A 24206-nucleotide genomic window follows, 5' to 3' on the forward strand; every position below is an offset into this window, starting at 1 on the left:
TCTATTTGATTTTATCTCCAATTAAGCTATAGTTTATTTTTCTCATCATCATTAAACATGAATAAAATAGTAGATCTTTTGAATAAGAAGCAATAAAATTTCGAGTTTAATAAAAGAAATTCTAATTGGTTAAATGTGGTGGCAATGCTTTCTATCTTCTGAATGAATGCTTGAACAGTGCATATGTCTTTTGAATTTGTTGTTTAAGACTGTTAAATATGTTGGCTCTTGAAAGAATGATGAACATGAGACATGTTATTGATAATCTAAAAAATCATAAAAATGATTCTTGAAGCAAGAAAAAGCAGCAAAGAACAAAGCTTGCAGAAAAAAAAAAAAAAGCAAGCAGAAAAAGCCAAAAGCTCTTAAAACCAAAAGGCAAGGGCAAATAAAAAGGATCCCAAGGCTTTGAGCATCAGTGGATAGGAGGGCCTAAAGGACTAAAATCCTGGTCTAAGCGGCTAAACCAAGCTGTCCCTAACCATGTGCTTGTGGCGTGCAGGTGTCAAGTGAAAACTTGAGACTGAGCGGTTAAAGTCAAGGTCCAAAGCAAAAAGAAGAGTGTGCTTAAGAACTCTGGACACCTCTAATTGGGGACTTTAGCAAAGCTGAGTCACAATCTGAAAAGGTTCACCCAGTTATGTGTCTGTGGCATTTATGTATCCGGTAGTAATACTGGAAAACAAAGTGCTTAGGGCCACGGCCAAGACTCATAAAGAAGCTGTGTTCAAGAATCATCACACTGAACTAAGAGAATCAATAACACTATCTGAATTCTGAGTTCCTATAGATGCCAATCACTCTGAGCTTCAATGGATAAAGTGAGATGCCAAAACTGTTCAGAAGCAAAAAGCTACTAGTCCCGCTCATCTAATTAGGATCTAAGCTTCAATCAAAAAACTCTAAGATATTATTGCTTCTCAACCTATTAGTCTTCTATTTTATTTGTCTAGTTGCTTGAGGACAAGCAACAGTTTAAGTTTGGTGTTGTGATGAGCGGATATTTTATACGCTTTTTGGGGATAATTTCATATAGTTTAGAGTATGTTTTAGTTAGTTTTTAGTCTATTTCTAGTAGTTTTTATGAAAAATTCATATTTCTGGACTTTACTATGAGATATGTATTTTTCTGTAATTTCAGGTATTTTTCTGGCTGAAATTGAAGGAGCTGAGCAAAAATCTGATTCAGGCTGAAAAAGGACTGCTGATGCTGTTGGATTCTGACCTCCCTGCACTCAAAGTGGATTTTCTGGAGCTACAGAACTCGAAATGGCATGCTTCCAATTTAATTGGAAAGTAGACATCCAGGGCTTTCCAGCAATATATAATAGTCCATACTTTGCACAAGGATAGACGATGTAAACTGGCGTTCAACGCCAGTTCTCTGCCCAATTCTGGCGTCCAGCGCCAGAAAAGGATAAAAAACTGGAGTTGAACGCCCAAACTGGCATAAAAACTGGCGTTCAACTCCACAAATAGCCTCTACACGTGACTCACTCAAATCTCAGCCCCAGCACACACCAAGTGGGCCCCAGAAGTGGACCTCTGCATCATCCATCATAGTCCACTCATATTTTGTAATCCTAGGCTACTAGTTTAGTATTTAAACAACTTTTAGAGACTTATTTTGTATCTCATGACATTTCAGATCTAAACTTTGTATTCTCTGACGGCATGAGTCTCTAAACCCCATTGTTGGGGGTGAGGAGCTCTGCTGTGTCTTGATGAATTAATGCAAGTATTTCTGTTTTCCATTCAAACACGCTTGTTCCTATCTAAGATGTTCATTCGCGCTTAACTGTGATGGAGGTGATGATCTGTGACACTCATCACCTTCCTCAAATCATGAACGTGTGCCTGACAACCACCTCCGTTCTATATACGATTGAATGAGGATCTCTTAGATTCCTTAATCAGAATCTCCGTGGTATAAGCTAGAACTGATGGCGGCATTCATGAGAATCCGGAAAGTCTAAACCTTGTCTGTGGTATTCCGAGTAGGATTCAAGGATTGAATGACTGTGACGAGCTTCAAACTCCTGAAGGCTGGGCGTTAGTGACAGACGCAAAAGGATAGTAAATCCTATTCCAACCGGATCGAGAACCAACCGGTGATTAGCCGTGCTGTGACAGAGCGCGTGAGCGTAGTTTTCACTGGAAGGATGGAAGGTAGCCATTGACAACGGTGATCCACCAACACACAGCTTGCCATAGGAGGACGTGCGTGCGTGAACAAGAAGACAGAGGAAAGCAGAGATTCAGAAGACAAAGCATCTCCAAAACTCCAACATATTCTCCATTACTGCATAACAAGTAACCTTTAATCCATGCTCTATTGTTTATTCGCAATTCAACTGATAAACATAATTGACTTCCTGACTAAGATTTACAAGATAACCATAGATTGCTTCAAACCAACAATCTCCGTGGGATTCGACCCTTACTCACGTGTGGTATTACTTGGACGACCCAGTGCACTTGCTGGTTAGTGGTACGCGTTGTGAAAAGTGTGATTCACAATTCGTGCACCAGTAGTGACAGACGCAAAAGGATCAATGGATCCTATTCCAGTATGATCGAAAACCGACAGATGATTAGCCATGCAGTGACAGTGCATTGGACCATTTTCACTGAGAGGACAGGTGGCCATTGACAACGGTGATGCCTAACATACAACTTGCCATGGAAAGGAGTAGGAAGGATTGGATGAAGACAGAAGGAAAGTAGAGGTTCAGAGGGACGAAAGCATCTCTATATGCTTATCTGAAATTCTCACCAATGAATTACATAAGTACCACTATCCTATTTTATATTTTATTTATCTTTTACTTATCAATTCATAAAATCAGTTGAATCCGCCTGACTGAGATTTTCAAGGTGACCATAGCTTGCTTCAAGCCGACAATCTCCGTGGGATCGACCCTTACTCACGTAAGGTTTATTACTTGGACGACCCAGTGCACTTGCTGGTTAGTTGTACGAAGTTGTGAAACAGAATTAAGAACATGAACGTGCGTATTGAGTTTTTAGCGCCGTTACCAAGGAAGGAATGATCACGATTTCGTACACCAAGTTTTTGGCGTCGTTGCCGGGGATTGTTCGAGTTTGGACAACTGACGGTTCATCTTGTTGCTCAGATTAGGTAATTTTATTTTATTTTCAAGCTTTTTATTTCTTATTTTCGAAAAAAAAAACCAAAAAAAAAAATAACAAAATCATAAAATAAAAAATAATTTGATGTTTCTTGTTTGAGTCTAGAGTCAAGTTTTAAGTTTGGTGTCAATTGCATCTTTTTAATTTTCTAAAAATTATTTTCGAAATTTCATGCATTGCATTCTTCATGATCTTCAAGTTGTTCTTGGCCAGTCCTCTTGTTTGATCTTCATATTTTCTTGTTATGTGTCTTTTCTTGTTTTTCATATGCATTTTCAATTTATTAATGTCTAAAGAATAAAAATTTTTAAGTTTGGTGTCCTGCATGTTTTCTTTTCTTGAAAATTTTTCAAAAATAAGTTCTTGGTGTTCATCTTGACATTCAAAGTGTTCTTGGTGTTCTTCTTGACATTCATAGTGTTCTTGCATGCATCACATGTTTTGATCCAAAATTTTTATGCATTGAGTCTTTGGGTTGTTTTTCTCTTTCTTCATTGAAAATTCAAAAATAAAAAAAATATCTTTCACTTATTTCACTCATAATTTTTGAAAATTTGATTTGATTTAGTCAAAAATTTTTAAAATTTAGTTATTTCTTATGAATCAAATCAAATTTTCAATTTAAAAATCTTATCTTTTTCAAATCTTTTTCAAAAATAAAATCTTTTTCATTTTTCTTTCATAATTTTCGAAAATTCCAAAATGATTTTCAAAAATCTTTTTCTTATTTTGTTTCATAATTTCAAATCTTTACTAACAGTTAATGTGATTGATTCAAAAAAAAAAAATTAAGTTTGATACTTGCCTATTAAGAAAGGTTCAATCTTTAAATTTTAAAATCATATCTTTTTGTTTCTTGTTAGTTAAGTAATCAACTTTAGTTTTCAAAATTAAATCTTTTCAATTCCTTATCATATCTTTTTCAATTTCAATCATATCTTTTTCAAAAACAAATTTCAAATCTCTTTTAATCAATCATATCTTTTTGTTTCAATCATATCTTTTTCAAAACTGCCCGACTAACTCTCTACCTATAATTTTCGAAAATCCCTTCCCTCTTTTTCAAAATTTCGTTTTAATTAACTAATTGTTTTAATTTTAATTTAATTCAATTTCAATTTTAATTTTCAAATTTTAAATTTAAATTTAAAATATTTTTATTTTATTTTGTTAAATTTTCGAATTCTTCTCTCATCTCTAATCTCCTTCTATTTATTTATTCATCCATTAACACTTCTATCTTCACCCCTGTGTTTGAATTCTCATCTTTTCCTTCTCCTATTCTTACTTTCTTCTACTCACATAAAGGAATCTCTATACTGTGACATAGAGGATTCCATATTTTCTTTTCTTCTTTCTTCTTCTTTTTCATATGAGCAGGAACAAGGATGAGAACATTCTTGTTGAAGCTGATCCTGAACCTGAAAGGACTCTGAAGAGGAAGCTAAGGGAAGCTAAAGTACAACTCTCTGGAGAAAATCTGACAGAAATTTTCGAAAAAAAAGAAGATATGGCCGAAAATAATAACAATGCAAAGAGGATGCTTGGTGACTTCACTGCACCTAATTCCAATTTACATGGAAGAAGTATCTCAATCCCTGCCATTGGAGCAAACAATTTTGAGCTTAAACCTCAATTAGTTTCTCTGATGTAACAGAACTGCAAGTTTCATGGACTTCCATCTGAAGATCCTTTTCAGTTCTTGACTGAATTCTTGTAGATCTGTGATACTGTTAAGACCAATGGGGTTGATCCCGAGGTCTACAGGCTTATGCTTTTCCCGTTTGCTGTAAGAGACAGAGCTAGAATATGGTTGGACTCTCAACCTAAGGATAGCCTGAACTCTTGGGATAAGCTGGTCACGGCTTTCTTAGCCAAGTTCTTTCCTCCTCAAAAGCTTAGTAAGCTTAGAGTGGATGTTCAAACCTTCAGACAGAAAGAAGGTGAATCCCTCTATGAAGCTTGGGAGAGATATAAGCAACTGACCAAAAAGTATCCTTCTGACATGCTTTCAGAATGGACCATTCTGGATATATTCTATGATGGTCTATCTGACCTATCAAAGATGTCATTGGACCATTCTACAGGTGGATCCATTCACCTAAAGAAAATGCCTGCAGAAGCTCAAGAACTCATTGACATGGTTGCTAATAACCAATTCATGTACACTTCTGAGAGGAATCCTGTAAGTAATGGGATGCCTCAGAAGAAGGGAGTTCTTGAAATTGATACTCTGAATGCCATATTGGCTCAGAATAAAATATTGACTCAGCAAGTCAATATGATTTCTCAGAGTCTGAATGGAATGCAAGCTGCATCCAACAGTACTCAAGAAGCATCTTCTGAGGAAGAAGCTTATGATCCTGAGAACCCTGCAATAGCAGAGGTAAATTACATGGGTGAACCCTATGGAAACACCTATAATCCCTCATGGAGAAATCACCCAAATCTCTCATGGAAGGATCAACAACCTCAACAAGGCTTTAATAATGGTGGAAGAAACAGGTTTAGCAATAGCAAGCCTTTTCCATCATCCACTCAGCAAAAGACAGAGAGTTCTGAGCAGACCCCATCTAGCTTGGCAAACATAGTCTCTAATCTATCTAAGGCCACTCTAAGTTTCATGAATGAAACAAGGTCCTCCATTAGAATTTTGGAAGCACAAGTGGGCCAACTGAGTAAAAGGATCACTGAAACCCCTCCTAGTACTCTCCCAAGCAATACAGAGGAAAACCCAAAAGGAGAGTGTAAGGCCATTGAATTGATCATCATGGCCGAGCCTACAAGGGAGGGAGAGGACGTGAACCCCAGTGAGGAAGACCTCCTGGGACGTCCAGAGATCAATAAGGATTTTCCCTTTGAGGAACCAAAAGACTCTGAGGCTCATCTGAAGACCATAGAGATTTCATTAAACCTCCTTATGCCATTCATGAGCTCTGATGAATATTCTTCTTCTGAAGAGAATGAGGATGTTACTAAAGAGCAAGTTGCCAAGTACCTTGGTGCAATCATGAAGCTGAATGCCAAATTATTTGGTAATGAGACTTGGGAAGATGAACCTCCCTTGCTCACCAATGAACTGAGTGATCTGGATCAACTGAGATTGCCTCAGAAGAAACAGGATCCTGGAAAGTTCTTAATACCTTGTACCATAGGCACCATGACCTTTGAGAAGGCTCTATGTGACCTTGGGTCAGGGATAAACCTCATGCCCCTCTCTGTAATGGAGAAACTGAGAATCTTTGAGGTGCAAGCTGCCAGAATCTCATTAGAGATGGCAGACAACTCAAGAAAACAGGCTTATGGACTAGTAGAAGACGTGTTAGTAAAGGTTGAAGGCCTTTACATCCTTGCTGATTTCATAATCCTAGACACTGGGAAGGATGAGGATGAATCCATCATCCTTGGAAGACCCTTCCTAGCCACAGCAAGAGCTGTGATTGATATGGACAGAGGAGAGTTGGTCCTTCAACTGAATGAGGACTACCTTGTGTTTAAAACTCAAGGATCTCCTTCTATAACCATGGAGAGGAAGCATGAAAAGCTTCTCTCACTGCAGAGTCAACCAAAGCCCCCACAGTCAAACTCTAAGTTTGGTGTTGGGAGGCCACAACCAAACTCTAAGTTTGGTGTTGAACACCCACAACCAAACTCTAAGTTTGGTGTTGGGAGGTCCCAACCTTGCTCTGATTATCTGTGAGGCTCCATGGGAGCTCACTGTCAAGCTATTGACATTAAAGAAGCGCTTGTTGGGAGGCAACCCAATGTTATTTAATCATTTTTATTTTATTTTCTCTTTGTTATTTCATGTTTTATTAGGTTGATGATAATGTGAAGTCACAAAAACTACTGAAAAATCAAAAATAGAATGAAAAACAGCATTGAAAACAGCACACCCTGGAGGAAGGGCTTACTGGCGTTTAAACGCCAGTAAGGAGCATCTGGCTGGCGTTTAACGCCAGAACAGAGCATGAAACTGGCGTTTAATGCCAGAAACAAGCATCTACCTGGCGTTAAATGCCAGAACAGAGCATGGAAGTGGCGTTTAACGCCAGAAACAGGCAGCAGTCTGGCGTTAAACGCCAGGATTGCATGTATAGGGCATTTTACACATCTAAAGGGTACAGGGATAAAAAATCCTTGACACCTCAGGATCTATGGACTCCACAGGATCTCCTCAGGATTTGTGGATCCCACAGGATCCCCACCTAACCCTATTCTCTCCTCTTCACACCTTTTCATAACTCTCTTCCCCAAATGCCCTTCACTAATCACTTCAATCACTCTTTCCCATCACCCCCTCACCACTCACATCCATCTTCTCTTCCCCATAAACCCCACCTACTTTCAAATTCAAAATATTTTCCCTCCCAAACCCAACCCTAAATGGCCGAAACTTAACCCTCCCCTCACTCCTATATAAACCTCTCATTCCTTCTTCATTTTCACACAACACAACCCTAACTTCTCACCTTGGCCGAAAATACCTCACCCTCCATCTCCTCCATTTGCTTCTTCTTCTACTACTTTCTTTCTTCTTTTACTCGGGGACGAGCAAACATTTTAAGTTTGGTGTGGTAAAAGCATTGTTTTTTGTTTTTCTATAACCATTTATGGCACCTAAGGCCAGAGAAACCTCTAGAAAGAGGAAAGGGAAGGCAATTGCTTCCACCTCTGAGTCATGAGAGATGGAGAGATTCATCTCTAAGGTCCATCAAGCCCACTTCTATGAAGTTGTGGCCAAGAAGAAAGTGATCCCTGAGGTTCCTTTTAAACTAAAAAAGAATGAGTATCCAGAGATCCGTCTTGAAATCCAAAGAAGAGGTTGGGAAGTTCTCACCAATCCCATTCAACAAGTCGGGATCTTAATGGTTCAAGAGTTCTATGCAAATGCATGGATCACTAGGAACCATGATCAAAGTGTGAACCCGAATCCAAAGAATTGGCTCATCATGGTTCGGGGGAAATACTTAGATTTCAGTTCGGAAAATGTAAGGTTGGTGTTCAACTTGCCAATGATGGAAGAAAACGCACGCCCCTACACTAGAAGAGTCAACTTTGATCAAAGGTTGGACCAAGTCCTCATGGACATATGTGTGGAAGGAGCTCAATAAAAAATTGACTCAAAGGGCAAGCCGGTTCAACTAAGAAGGCTTGACCTCAAACCAGTAGCTAGAGGATGGTTGGAGTTCATTCAACGCTCAATCATTCCTACTAGCAACCGGTCTGAAGTTATTGTAGACCGGGCCATCATGATCCATAGCATCATGATTGGGGAGGAAGTGGAAGTTCATGAGATCATACCTCAAGAACTCTACAAGGAGGCTGACAAGTCCTCCAATTTGGCAAGGTTAGCCTTTCCTCACCTCATTTGCCACCTCTGCAATTCGGCTGGAATTGACATAGAGGGAGACATCCTCATTGAAGAGGATAAGCCCATCACTAAGAAAAGGATGGAGCAAACAAGAGAGCATGGACCTCAACATGAGCATGAGGAAATTCTTCATCATGAAATCTCTGAGATGCCTCAAGGGATGCACTTCCCTCCACAAAACTACTGGAAACAACTCAACACTTTCTTAGGTGAATTAAGTTCCAACATGGGACAACTAAGGATGGAGCACCAAGAGCATTCCATCATCCTCCATGAAATTAGAGAAGATCAAAGAGCTATAAGGGAGGAACAACAAAGACAAGGAAGAGACATAGAGGAGCTCAAAAGCACCATTGGTTCTTCAAGAAGAGGAAGACGCCACCCTCACTAAGGTGGACTCATTCCTTAATCTCCTTGTTTATTTATTTTCCTATTTTTTGGTTTTTGAGCCTTATGTTTTATTTATGTTTGTGTCTTTATTACATGATCATTAGTATTTAAGTGTCTATGCCTTAAAGTTATGAATGTCCTATGAATCCATCACCTCTCTTAAATGAAAAATGTTTTAATTACAAAAGAACAAGAAGTACATGGTTTCGAATTCATCCTTGAAACTAGTTTAATTATTTTGATGTGGTGACAATACTTTTTGTTTCCTGAATGAATGCTTGAACAGTGCATATGTCTTTTGAAATTGTTGTTCATGAATATTAAATATGTTGGCTCTTGAAAGAATGATGAACAGGAGACATGTTATTTGATAATCTGAAAAATCATAAAAATGATTCTTGAAGCAAGAAAAAGCAGTGAATACAAAAGTTTGCAGAAAAAAAAATGGCGAAAAAAAGAGAAAAAGAAAAAGAAAAAGCAAACAGAAAAAGCCAAAAGCTCTTTAAACCAAAAGGCAAGAGCAAAAAGCCAATAGCCCTTAAAAACCAAAAGGCAAGGGTAATTAAAAAAAAGGATCCAAGGCTTTGAGCATCAGTGGATAGGAGGGCCTAAAGGAATAAAATCCTGGCCTAAGCGGCTAAACCAAGTTGTCCCTAACCATGTGCTTGTGGCGTGAAGGTGTCAAGTGAAAACTTGAGACTGAGCGGTTAAAGCCAAGGTCCAAAGCAAAAATAAGAGTGTGCTTAAGAACCCTGGACACCTCTAATTGGGGACTTTAGCAAAGCTGAGTCACAATCTAAAAAGGTTCACCCAATTATGTGTCTGTGGCATTTATGTATCCGGTGGTAATACTGGAAAACAAAGTGCTTAGGGCCACGGCCAAGACTCATAAAGTAGCTGTGTTCAAGAATCAACATACTGAACTAGGAGAATCAATAACACTATCTGAATTCTAAGTTCCTATAGATGCCAATCATTCTGAACCTCAATGGATAAAGCGAGATGCCAAAACTATTCAAGAGCCAAAAAGCTACAAGTCCCGCTCATCTGATTGGAGCTAAGTTTCATTGATATTTTGGAATTTATAGTATATTCTCTTCTTTTTATCCTATTTTATTTTTAGTTTCTTGGGGACAAGCAACAATTTAAGTTTGGTGTTGTGATGAGCGGATAATTTATACGCTTTTTGGCATTGTTTTTACATAGTTTTCAGTATGATTTAGTTAGATTTTAGTATATTTTTATTAGTTTTTAATTAAAATTAAGATTTCTGGACTTTACTATGAGTTTGTGTGTTTTTCTATGATTTCAGATATTTTCTGGCTGAAATTGAGGGACTTGAGCAAAAATCAGATTCAGAGATTGAAGAAGGATTGCAGATGCTGTTGGATTCTGACCTCCCTGTACTCAAAGTGGATTTTCTGGAGCTACAGAACTCCAAATGGCGCACTCTGAATTGAGTTGGAAAGTAGACATCCAGGGCTTTCCAGCAATATATAATAGTCCATACTTTGATTAAGGATAGATGACGTAAACTGGCGTTGAATGCCAGTTTCATGCTGCATTCTGGAGTCAAACACTAGAAACAGGTTGCAAAGTAGAGTTAAACGCCAGAAACAGGTTACAAACTGGTGTTCAACTCCAAGAAAGACCTCTACACGTGTAAATCTCAATGCTCAGCCTAAGCACACACCAAGTGTGCCCCAGAAGTGGATTTCTGCATCATTTACTCGTTTCTGTAAACCCTAGTAACTAGTTTAGTATAAATAGGACTTTTTACTTTCTTCGGATCAGATCTTTGATTAGTTTTATGGTATCTTAGACTTTTGTGAGGGCTGGCCATTTGGCCATGCCTGAACATTTATCACTTGTGTATTTTCAACGGTAGAGTTTCTACACACCATAGATTAAAGTGTGGAGCTCTGCTGTTCCTCAAAGATTAATACAAAGTACTACTGTTTTTCTATTCAATTCAACTTATTCCGCTTCTAAGATATTCATTCGCACTTCAATATGATGGATGTGATGATCGTGACAGTCATCATCATTCTCAACTTATGAACGTGTGCCTGACAACCACTTCCGTTCTACTTTAGATTGAATGGATATCTCTTGGATATCTAATACAGGGGACCGAGTCCGAGTTATTAGTGTCTTCGTGGTATAAGTTAGAACCCATGGACGGCCATTCTTGAGAATCCGGAAAGTCTAAACCTTGTTTGTGGTATTCTGAGTAGGATTCAGGGATTGAATGACTGTGACGAGCTTCAAACTCGCGAGTGCTGGGCGTAGTGACAGACGCAAAAGGATCAATGGATCCTATTCCAGTATGATCGAGAACCGACAGATGATTAGCCATGCAGTGACAGTGCATTGGACCATTTTCACTGAGAGGACAGGTGGCCATTGACAACGGTGATGCCTAACATACAGCTTGCCATGGAAACGAGTAGGAAGGATTGGATGAAGACAGCAGGAAAGCAGAGGTTCAGAGGGACGAAAGCATCTCTATATGCTTATCTGAAATTCTCACCAATGAATTACATAAGTACTACTATCCTATTTTATATTTTATTTATCTTTTACTTATCAATTCATAAAATCAGTTGAATCCGCCTGACTGAGATTTACAAGGTGACCATAGCTTGCTTCAAGTCGACAATCTCCGTGGGATCGACCCTTACTCACGTAAGGTTTATTACTTGGATGACCCAGTGCACTTGCTGGTTAGTTGTACGAAATTGTGAAACAGAATTAAGAACATGAATGTGCGTATTGAGTTTTTAGCGCCGTTACCAAGGAAGGAATGATCACGATTTCGTGCACCAGTTACCCTTTAAAAGCGCACTCTTTGGTGTAAAAAGTGAACCCATAGCTCTTAAGATAAGGCTACGCTTTATAAGTGATATTTATAATATCTAAGGAGATACTTTTCAAGTGATGCCACAAATATGTTTCCTATTCTCCTACAACAAGGAAACACAGAGAAAAGCGTAGCCTATTCCTAGAATAGGCTACGCTTTTCAAATGTAGTCTAAAAAAAGTGTGGCTGAATGGGTATTTTTCTTGTAGTGGGATGATCGAAAATGCTTGAGGCACGCGTACGCACCAGGTGCGCGCACGCGCGGGTTGGTGCTCTGTTTTTCAAAATTTTTTCAAGTTCTTGTACCAAACCAAGCATTTCAAACCTCCAAACAGCTACCCAAACACCCTAAAACCTTATTTAACATATTATACTACCAATTATACTCAACAAACTCAACAAAACATGAAATTAAACTAATTACCAATATGTACAAAAGGGAAAAATGAAAAGAATTTACCATGGTGGGGTGTCTCCCATCTAGCACTTTTGTTTATTGTCCTTAAGTTGGACTTATGGGGAGCTCCTCTTAAGGTGGCTTGTGCTTGAAGCTATCCTTGAACATCCACCAATGCTTGAATCTCCAATAAGCTTTAGTCTTCAAAGATGATAACTCCAAGCCTTGATGGAGTTCCACACAAACCATGGGCTCCCAAATTTGATTCTCTTTGTGCGATCCGGGATCCCACACTTTGTTTTGACACCCATCTTCAAATTGATCATCATGATTCCAATTGGGTGGCATGATTTTAGAATTCTCAATTAAGCATCCAAACATTCTCCTAGACCCATGCAATTTGGTTCTACACCAACCTTTGCTATTCAACTTCGAGCATGCAACCATCATGAACTTAGAGTGATGTGTCCAACCACTACACAACTCTCTCCTACTCTTAACTCCACAAAGAGCTCTAAGTTGACCATCATTTTCAATCAAACCATATTCAAGTGAGAAAGCAAAGCTTAGGGATAGGAATTTTACCCACTTGAATGTTGTGTTGGATGATGGTGACTTAGGAAGGGGGACCTCCCCACAGTTAGCCAATGCGAGGTCTACGCCCTTGTGCTCCTTCTTGACTACCTCCACCTCCTTGCAAGCTTCTTCAACTTCAATTCCTTGCTCACCAACTTCTTCTATACACCCTTCATTGCTCAAACCATGTGTTGGAGGTTGTGCATGGTCCTCCTTGTCATTAATTTCGCAACATAATAAAGGAGATTCATCAATTCCAAAAGACTTATTAGTTGGTGTGAAATCATCTTCAATGATGGAGCTTGCTTCTTGCTCAACCTCCTCCTCTTGGTGGCTTCCTTCCAATTCAATCTCTTCTTCATTGCTTACCAAGGGTATGGGAGGTGAGGTATCTTCTTCTTCAATCTCCATGTTAAGCCCAATTAGAGAGGATTCAATTGTACCTAAGAATTCTTCAATGATTGAATCCATCTCTTGGTCAACCTCTTCAAAGACTTCAACCACTTCTTCCGGCTCAATTATCTTTACTTCCTCCTCTTGTTGCACTCCTCGCTTCAACTCCTCTTCTTCACCTTGAAGCTCTAAACTCACTCCCTCACTATGCTCCTTAATTGCCTCTCCACATTCGTCAATGGGTGTACCTTCGTTGCTTAGGCTTAGTCGGGAGGAGGCCATATTGCTAACAGCTTCCACTAGGATAGCCATCTTGGCTCCTAGCTCTTTAAACTCCTTTTCCATCCCCTCTTGTTGCCTTTGGAGTTGAGAGTCAAGATCTCTTAGTTTTAGCGTGAGGGCTTCATCGGGGGGCCGTGGTGGAAGAGAGGGTTCATTGTTTGAGGGGAAGGCATTATAGTTGGAAGGTGGTTCATTTTGGTAAGGGTATGGAGTTGGTGTATATTGAGGTGGTTCTTGAGAGTAGTTGTGTTGGAATTGTGGTGGTTCTATATATGGTTCATATGGCTCATAAGGTGGTTGGTAGGGTAGATAAGGATTAGGGTCATATGAGGTTGTTTGGTGGTATGGGGCTTGTGAGTAAGGTGGTTCAAAACCATGTTGAGGGGGTGGTTCATAGGCATGTGGTGGTGGTTGTTGACAATCACAATAAGGGTCACCAAATCCATTAGATTGATATGCATTAGGATTGGAATTATACCTATAAGAGACCGGAGGAGGTTGTTGTTGCCAAGAAGGTTGATCAATTCCTTGAGGTTCCCTCCATCCTTGATTGCTCCATCCTTGATGCATATTTTCATTATAGTTCCCATTCCCTACAATTTGAGCCAAACTCATAGCCAAAGGGGTGGGAATTCATAGTAACAAATAAAAGCAAAAGCTAACAAAAATAAGCAACAAAGTCCTAAAGCTAACAAAAACTAACAAATATGTAAAAGGCAAACACATTCACAATATTCACAATAGCCAATAACATAGCACCATTGCAACTCCCCGGCAACGGCGCCATTTTGATGTGAGAACTTTTGTTGATATAGAATTTTCCTAATTGAATGAATTCTCGTTGCAAGTATATTTCTACACCAACAAAGAATCCTCACATGCAAAAATTTGGTTGTCACAAGTACAAACCCCAAATAAGAATTAACCGAAGTATTTAGACTCCGGGTCGTCTCACAAGGAATTGCAATGAAGTGGTCAATTATTGGCTATGAAGATGCAATGGGGTTTTGGGTTATAAGAGGAATAAGAAAAAGTAAATTAAGCAAGTAATTAAAGAAAGAAATTAATAAAGAGAGACATTCATGGCAAAAATTGAGATCATAGGCTTTCCATTCTAGTCACTAATAACAATAATTAACAAGAATTTATCTTATTACATCATCCCCAATGATGGAAGAAGATATAGGTTATCTTCCATGAGAGAAAGTCTAATAAGACTAGCTAATCTCAATCCAAAAGTCCTAATCACCTTCTAATTGAATTAGCAAGAGATTAGAGTCAATGAAAATCATACTAGCTAACAACTCTAGATTACCAACATAAGTTGGGTTTTCATGACTCAAGATTGCCTAATTACTCTTTCCAAGCCAAGAATGCTCAAAATCTACTCTAAAGCCCAACCAAGCATTTTGTCAAACACTTGGTGGGTACAAATGGAAAGCATGGTAAAAGTGCAAGAATAATAAATCTACCAACTACCAATTGCAAGAAAAGTAAATCAACAACTCAAATCATCAAATAAAAGAACATCAAACATTAAATTTCATTAAAAGAGATCTAAATCCAACATAAGTATCCATGAACATAAAAGAGAGCATAAAAGGGAAATTAACATCATAAGCTAAGAGAATGGAAGTGCAGAAGCAAGAAATCATAAAGAAAACAAGATGAAAAGATGAGATTAAACCTAGATCTAGGAGAAATTAACCTAACCTAATTCTAGAGAGAAGAGGGAGCTTCTCTCTCTAGAAACTAACCTACATGATGCTACCCTACAAAACAAGTGCTCCCCCCTTGTCCAAGCTTGAATTCTGCATGAAATAGCATCAGAAATGGGTTGGATTGGGCCCAAAATGAGCTGCAAAATCGCTGGCCATGATTTCACTTTTAGTGAACCACGTGCTGCATTGGCGCACACATGTACATGGCATGTGTGCGCCCCTATACGTTAGGAAAATATAGCAAATTTTATATCATTTTAAAGCCCCGGATGTTAGCTTTCCAACGCAACTAGAATCGCCTCATTTGGATCTCTGTAGCTCAAGTTATGGTTGATTGAGTGTGAAGAGGTCAGGCTTGACAGCTTTACGGTTCCTTCATTTCTTCATGAGTTCTCCCACTTTGCATGCTTTTCTCCTCACTTCTTCCATCCAATACTTACCTTATGAACTTGAAATCACTCAACAAACATATCAAGGCTTCGAATGAAATTAAAGTGAATTGAATTTAGCTATTTTAAGGCCTAAAAAGTATGTTTTCTCATTTAAGCACAAATCAAGGGAGAATTACAAAACCATGCTATTTCATTGAATAAATGTGGGAAAAGGTGATAAAATCTCCCAAATTAAGCACAAGATAAACCACAGAATTGGGGTTTATCACAGGTGTCTCGAATGGACTCTCCTAGCCTTCATATCATTTTTAGTATCAAACTTTCTCCGATTTTATGAAAAAGGTCGCACATTACCCTCCTTCAATTTTGGCATCATCCGTTATAATGTAACCATTATAGCAAAACTCTTTATAGATTTTCTTGAACATTCTTTTTGCTTGACTCTTCTATTGATTCTAGCAAAACTCTTACTAGTCTTTCTTGCGGCAATCGCATGCTCAACATCTAACTTTTTTTTTTAACTTTTTGTCACTATCCTCAAATAGATCTAGGTTCTTCCTCCCTGAAGGTATCAAATCTAGGTTGAAAAAGTGAGGAGCTAGAAGAGAGAAATTAGTGAAAAATAGAGAGAGCAGAAAATGAGTGTTTTCTATTGAGTGAAATCAAGCTATATTATTCAGTTATTATTGAGATATTTATAGACATATCTATCACACCTTTCACACTTTATTCACTTTAACAGACTTAAATAGAATTGTGGAAGGAAGTCCTAATTGCTTTAACTACATGAACTACTTGCTGTTGATTAAGTTTTTTTAGAACTCTCTTAGCACATTTATTGGCTACTGATGAGTGGAAAACTGATGTGCTTGAATACTGGCAAGTACACCAGATCATTCAAGTAATATCACAGTGAATAGATATCATTTCCACAAGGATTAAGGAATTGAATAAGCAAAAATTGGATTGAATCGCTAATTAAATCAATTGAACATGGATTATTGAGGGTTGGAACCGTGTCTTGCTTGAAACTTTGAATAGTTCTGGGCTTTGAATGAATCTTGAATGCTTGAACGATTGTGGAGGCAGTGATGAACATGTATTTGAATGTGAGAAAGCAGTGATTGAGAATGTTAAAGGTTTCAGAGATATTTATTTTCTAGAAAAATTAATCTGTGTGATTATCTATTTTAATGCATGCAAAGATCTTTTCACGAAAAGACATATATAATTGAATTCCAATTATTTCTCAATTCAACTTCTCTTTAATTAACTAATCACCGATTTCTTGGTCAACCAATTAAGAAAAGACGTTTAGCACAATTCTGATTTAAATTCAAATAATAATAAAAAAGTTGTTCTAGTTCAAATTATATATCACATATTCAAATCTAGTCCTAAACAGTTGAAAATTATGAGAATGAAAGAGTCGCACACTCTTTAATATAATATTCCTAGTCATTTAAAAAGTCATGAGAAAGATTTTTCAAGCTAATTCTGATATTAAATTTTCCAAAGTAATAACAGAATTCAAAATAGAATCAGAATATTTTCCAATACTTCTAACTTTTAAAGAATGAAGAATGAAAACTCAATCTTGAAAATAGATTAATGCATACTTTAAAATAGAATAAAACATTTAGTTTAATGATCCATGAAAAAGTAAATAGATCTTCTAACATTTAACAAAAAGGAATTAGTTATTCATGGAGAAAGATGAAAACAAAAGATGAAAACTGTGATAGCCTTTGATGGAATCGAATGCTTTCTGTGAACCATGTTCACTTATTTATATTCTAAGTCTACCTAAAATTCAAATTCAAAACTAAATCTTATCTTATCTTTTAGAAAAAATAAAATAACTAATAACAATAATTTAAATTCTAAATAAAACCAAACCAAATCAAATCCTATCTTAATAGAATCTTCCCCAATCTTGACCGAAATTACATCTATCGAGAGTGGGCCTTGATTGGCATTGCACTTGGCATTGTGGCGTGGCACACCAACTTATCATGGGCTTCGAAGTTGGTCATGGGCCTCGAAGGCATTGCATCCTGGGCTTGGCGTTGCACACTAACTTAGCGGCCCTTCGAAGGCGTTGCACGTCTGGGCTTGGCGTTGTACGCCAACTTCGATGCTTCTTGGAGTCTAGGGCATTTCATGCGAACTTGATTTCATGGCTTTTGGCTTCATGGCATTACACACCATTCTTTGGTGTTGCACGCCACTTTTTTTGTCTTTGAAGGCGTTGCATGCCACCTCTTGGCATTGCACGCCATTCCCTTAAGTGATGCTTCCTGTATTTTCTTGAAAAGTACTTAGAAAATATATTAGCAACAGAAAATATCTTAAATCAATCGATTTAGATGAAAGAAATTGTAATTAATTTTGTAAAAATATAAAAAGAATGCAAGAAAAACTACTAAAGATGCGAACGCATCAACTACACTAACTACTCTATGATTCACCCTCAAACTAAAGGTGTAAATACCTTGGGTTTGGACCTGAAATGCAAAAAGGCTTTAGAGGACTAACTTTAGTGATGACATCTGCCACTTGCACATTCCTTAGAATGTGACTTACTTGGATGGTTTTTGCAATGAAAATATCTCCCAAAAAATGGACTTTCAATTTTAAATGCTTGGATTTTGAATGTAATATTAGATTTACATATAAAACCACAACACTTAGGTTATCACAATACACAAATTATTGGAGGTTTAGAAAGTTATACACTACTAGAAAACTAGTTATTACAGACAAATATTTCTAACGGATTTTATCCCACGAAAATACAGACGGAATTTTAGAGAGATTTTTTTTATCGGAAAACAAAAAAAATGAATTAGCATAAATTATAGACGGAAAACAGAATTCGTCAATAATTTTGTCGGTAAAATTAATTTTTTTCGTGGAAAATGGTTACAGACAAAAAATTCGTCTGTAATTAAATAGACAAAATGCTACATTTTATTAAATTATTACAGACAGAAAATCCGTCTGTAATATAAACTTTTCCATCGAAAATATTAGAATAAGGAGTTAGGTTCTCGAAACTCCCAATGGTTCATTTCACTTTTTCACGTTTTCCTCGAATTACTCCCTGCCTTCTCTCTCCATTGAAGATGTGACGTCCTCCGCTGTCACCGCCGCCGCGGCTCGCGTTGCACGAGCTCCTTCCGTTGCCTTCATCGCGTTTGCTCCCTTCGTTGCCATCGTCGTATGAGCTCTCTCCGCCGTGCTCTTGTCTTACGAGCTCCTTCCGCGCCGCTCTCGTCGCTGCTTCTTCTCTCCTCGTCGGAGGTTTGTCATTATCTCTTCTTGTCGCCGTTAGTTCAGGTAGGCCTCTGCCTCCTTCTCGTTTATATCCCTAATCCCTTCCATTGTGATTCTATTCTGATTTCATTATCCCTAGCCCTAGCCCTGTCCTTTCCCTGTTACTGCTGCTAATTTCACAGAAAAATAAAAATAATTTCACAGAAAGTTCGTTAATCCCACTTTCTTTGTCTCACTCACACTTTCCTTCACATTCTTGGTCACTTCTTTCCCTAACGAATTGCTGACCTTTCACTTACTCGCAAGTAATACGGTGCTGTATCATAGCTAACAGCGAAATTCAGTTAACAAAATCCTAATTGGTTGTTTCTTCTATTTTGTTTGAGGTTTTAAGAAAGAAGAAAAAACGGAAAAGAATGGGTGAGGAAAATAAGATAGTTGGAGAAGGTGAGAAGAAGAAAGAGGAAAGTGTTGGTGCCACTGCTATTGTTGGTGATGGAGAGGAGGAAAAGAATAAGAAGAAGAAGAAGAGTAAGAAGTAGGGGTTAATTTCTCGAATTTGGAATGGGATATTCAGAAGACGTAGCGATGATTTCGAGAAGAGGCTGCAGTATATTTCCAAAGAGGAAGCTGCGATTATGGCCAGGGTCAATGGGAGAAACCGATCGTGGTGGAGAACTTCGCGCCAGATCATCATAATTTCTGTTATATTTGAGGTACATTTTCCATTGCTGGATGAATGGGTTTATCTTTGTATGTTTTTGTTTATCATGAATCATTTCTCACATGAATAGATTTGTGTATTTTAACATGCCATTCTATGCTAGAGTTTCTTTGAACTTGAAGTGCGAAAAACTACAAACTACGACTCATGATAGCTATCTCAAAAATCAAATTAAAGATGAAAACTATAAATTTTAATCCTCTTTCAGTGACTTTTTCTTCTCTTCAAACCGAACATCGATGGTAAGTATTTGAATTTTCTACTATATTTTTTTCTAGTTAGTTTAATTGCTACTTGATTTCATTTCCGATTTGGGATTAAGCTAGCGTTTGTTTTTGAATTTGTGATTTATTTGGTTGCTGTGATGAATTTTTTTATTTAATTAAAGCATTTCGAATGATTCATGTAAACTGTTTAATGAAAAGCCTCAGAAACGGGATATTGATTTGGAATGACACATTTGGCAATGGTGTTTTGGTACTACGTATACCCTTCCTTTCTCACATCATTTTTTAATTATTATTTTTTAGTTTTCTTCACTCTGTACTACTACTCAGCCATTCCTTTTTCATTTTAAATAACCCAGTAGCTATTGGAATCATCGACAGTGAGGATACCAGTAACCGATTGTTGTCCGCTGCCAGAACCATATGGAACATCTTGAGAATGCAAACGGCATTTTGTCTTCTCATGCATAAGCTTCAGAACACTTCCATATGTTACCAGAACACTTCTCATGGCACAAAAAAGCTGAACCAAAGATATTATAGTACTTTAGATTTTCCAGGTCCGTATAATAATATAATTAACTTGTCCTCTTCCCCGTACTCATTTCTTGTTATCCTTATTATGTTTGCTTCTAAATACTAAATGGCTAGTAGACAACTTGATTTTTTAATACTTGAACTATTTAATTTTTTGCCCCTCTATATGTCTGATGATGATAATTTAATACAAGTACTATGTATATATAGTTCATGCTCCTTTGTTTGCAATTTTGCACAGTAAGTAGTTGAATTGATGATGGGTTGAAAATCACATATGTTCAATTGCCATCTCAGCTCCTTCTTATAAAATATAAAGTACAAAAATAAAAATAATTTAATTCGTAAAAATTATACAAAAGAAATGAATACTTTGTTGTGTCAATAGTAATTTATCCATGTCTTAGATGTGATGAAACTATTTTACTTTATTTATACTTAAAACATGCATCTATGTCTTTAAATAGCTTTTGTTATTTATACTTAAAATATGCATCGGCAATGAGTTCATAAGTGTTAGCTTGATGCTAGGGCATCTTGGCCAGTTTCACTGGCCTTTTCTTTACTGTTTTTAGGTTAGTTTAATGCATTTCTTTAGGAAATAAGCTAGTTTTGGGTAAATATTCACTTATGCCTTGACTCAAGCATACATTGTGCATTTTATATGATTTCATGAGGATTTTGCATAAGTTTAGTGACAAATATTATGTTGCATTACTCATGACTTGGACTAGAGCTTTGATACACTTTGTTGCTTGATTTCAGGACCAAAAAGAAGCAAGAAAAGGGGAGGTAACTTGCAAGATTAATGAGAAAAGTGATTGCCAATAACACTCTCAAAAAGCCATCAATGCCCACGTTAGAGAGTCACGTTAACCAAGTTAACGTGAACTCTAACGTGGAGAAAAGAAGTTGAGCCAACGTTAGTGACACTCAACATTGTCACTAACGTTGGCAATTACTCATAAGTGGCCACGTTAGAAGCCACGTTAACCTAGTTAACGTGGCCTCTAACGTTAAGGGGGAGGGAGAGAAGCCAACGTTAGTGACACTCAACATTGTCACTAACGTTGGCCTATGGTGCTAAGTACCACGTTAACTCCCACGTTAACTTGGTTAACATGGGAACTAACGTAGAGGATGAAGAGTTGTCGACAACGTTAGTGACACTCAACATTGTCACTAACGTTGAAGCAACCACACAACCCCCAAGAGTCACGTTATCTTCCACGTTAACTTGGTTAACGTGGAAGCTAACGATGAGAAATGAAGGATGAGCCAACGTTAGTGACACTCAACATTGTCACTAACGTTGGGATGGCTAAAAGATGGCCACGTTAGAAGCCACGTTAACCTAGTTAACGTGGACTTTAACGTGAGACCTAGGGGCACATTGGAACGTTAGTGACAATGTTGAATGTCACTAATGTTCTCGAAGGATGGCAAAGGCCACGTTAGAAACCACGTTAACCTAGTTAACGTGAGCTTTAACGTGAAGCAAGAAGGGGCACACTGGAACGTTAGTGACAATGTTGAGTGTCACTAACGTTTTCGAAGGTTGACAAGGCAACGTTAAAAGCCACGTTAACCTAGTTAACGTGGGTTTTAACGTGAGGCAAAAGGGGTGCATTGGAACGTTAGTGACAATGTTAAGTGTCACTAACGTTCCCGAACTTGGACTTTCACTAAATGATTAACACTCCTTACGCCCTGAGCTTAAGTCTCTGCCCACTCCGCACTTTCTCTCTGCAAGCAAAGCCAAGCCCAAATAAAGAAAGGAACTGCTTCAAACTCAAGATCCAAAGGCCCAAGACTTGAAAAGTGAACTAGAAGCTGAGAAGAGTAGTATATATAGGAGTAGCTTTGAATTGTAAAGGAGTTCTGGGGGCTGAAGAACCACTCTCTGTATTTTACTTTCTTTGCAATTTCTAGTTTTATGATGTATTCTCCATCCTTGTTTTCATTTTCAAGAGCTATGAACAACTAAACCCCTTTCATTGGGTTAGGGAGCTCTGTTGTAATTTGATGGATCAATACTAATTTTCATTGTTCTTCTTCTATCTTTCCTCTTGATTTTACTTGAAAGCTTTCGATCTTCATCCAATTGAGTAGTTATCTTGGAAGAGAAGCTATTCAAACTTGGATCTCTTTTGAACCTTGGAAGAGGAATGAAGAGATCAAGCTAGAAATGCTTTCTCATGCTGGACCAAATTAGGTTTGGATGGGTATGTGACTGTAACCCTCTCAATACTTGGTTTGGGAAATGCATGTGGTATAATCAGTGACCATACTTCATCTCTTCTCATGAGCAATTGACCAAGGAATTGGCTATTGATCAAGATTTGAGAGATTGAATTGCAAGGAATTGCAATTCAATCACTTAAGATTGCCAAGGAGATCAATGAGTGCATTGATTGAGGAAGAGATAAAAACGAACTTGATCCGGAGAATTGCAACATCTCCTAAGCCCAATGAACTCCCCATCTCTAATCTTACCCATTTTCTTTAATTTCTGCGATCTACTTTTATGAGCAAATCCCCCATTCCCATTTATAATTCTGCAATTTATTTTCAGTCATTTACTTCCAGTCCTTTAATTCTAGCATTAACGTTTCTGTTATTTACATTCCCACCATTTTATTTTCTGCAACTCTCAACCCAATTTCTGGATTCGCTCAACTAGAACATTCTTCTAGTTAAAGTTGCTTGATCAAACAATCCCTGTGGGATTCGACCTCACTCCATTGTGAGTTTTTACTTGACGATAACTTCGGTACACTTGCCGATGGAAGATTTGTTGAGAGACAAGTTTTCCCAGCATCAAGTTTATGGCGCCGTTGCCGGGGATTGATTGTGCATCAACAATGATTAGATTGGAAGATCACTAGATTGAGCATTTTATTTTGTGAATTTTATTTTTCTGTTTGAGTGATTTACTTTTTGTTTTAGCTAAACTTCTTCCCTTCTCCATCTACTCGTTTTTTTTTCTTTGTTATTTTCAATTCTATTTGCTAACCCACTAACTGTTTGATATATTGCATCACCCACAACTAACATCAATTCTGACACAAATACTGTCTGCACCTATATTCTCTGCTTGTACTTGTTGGTTGTATGACAGGGAGAAGAAGCGGGGCTTCAGCTTCCTTTGATTCTGAACCAGAGAGAACCTTCCTTAGACTAAGGAGGGAGGCAAGAGGAAAATGAGTAGTTGGTGCTGAAGAAGAAGAGGAACAGTTTGAGGAATACTTTGAACCAAACATGGAAGAAAACATGGAAAATCATCATGAAGAAGAGACTCACAACCATGGCAGAGGAGGTGGAGCAAATCATGCTGGGGAGGATAGAAGAGTTTTGGGCTCTTACATTAATCCAAACCCAGGGAATTGTGGAAGTAGCATCCAAAAGCCAACAATCCATGCCAACAACTTTGAACTTAAACCACAGCTCATCACCCTTGTTCAGAACAACTGTTCGTTTGGAGGAGGTGTTCAAGAAGATCCCAACCAACATTTGACCACCTTCCTGAGAATATGTGACACAGTGAAATCTAATGGCGTTCATCCTGACGCCTATAGATTGCTCTTATTTCCCTTCTCACTAAGAGACAAGGCAGCCAAGTGGCTGGAATCCTTCCCAAGTGAGAGCTTGACAACTTGGGAGGATGTGGTGAACAAATTCTTAGCAAGATTCTACCCTCCTCAACGAATCAATAGGCTGAGAGCTGAGGTTCAAACCTTTAGGCAACAGGATGGTGAGACTCTATATGAAGCATGGGAGAGGTTTAAAGACTTAACAAGGAGGTGTCCACCTGACATGTTCAACGAATGGGTCCAGCTGCACATTTTCTATGAAGGGCTCTCTTATGAGTCAAAGAAGGCAGTAGACCATTCATCTG

The 24206-nt window shown here is 37.9% G+C and overlaps 1 non-coding gene across 1 annotated transcript; it reads right to left on the reverse strand.

Moving 5' to 3' along the window:
• Positions 1-24022: 24022 nt before the first annotated feature.
• Positions 24023-24126, reverse strand: LOC112780239 (small nucleolar RNA R71). The gene has a single exon (XR_003191091.1). It is a non-coding gene; the product is annotated as a small nucleolar RNA R71 (small nucleolar RNA).
• Positions 24127-24206: the final 80 nt, after the last annotated feature.

This window comes from Arachis hypogaea, chromosome 19 (genome assembly GCF_003086295.3).
Source record: "Arachis hypogaea cultivar Tifrunner chromosome 19, arahy.Tifrunner.gnm2.J5K5, whole genome shotgun sequence".
NCBI lineage: Eukaryota > Viridiplantae > Streptophyta > Magnoliopsida > Fabales > Fabaceae > Arachis > Arachis hypogaea.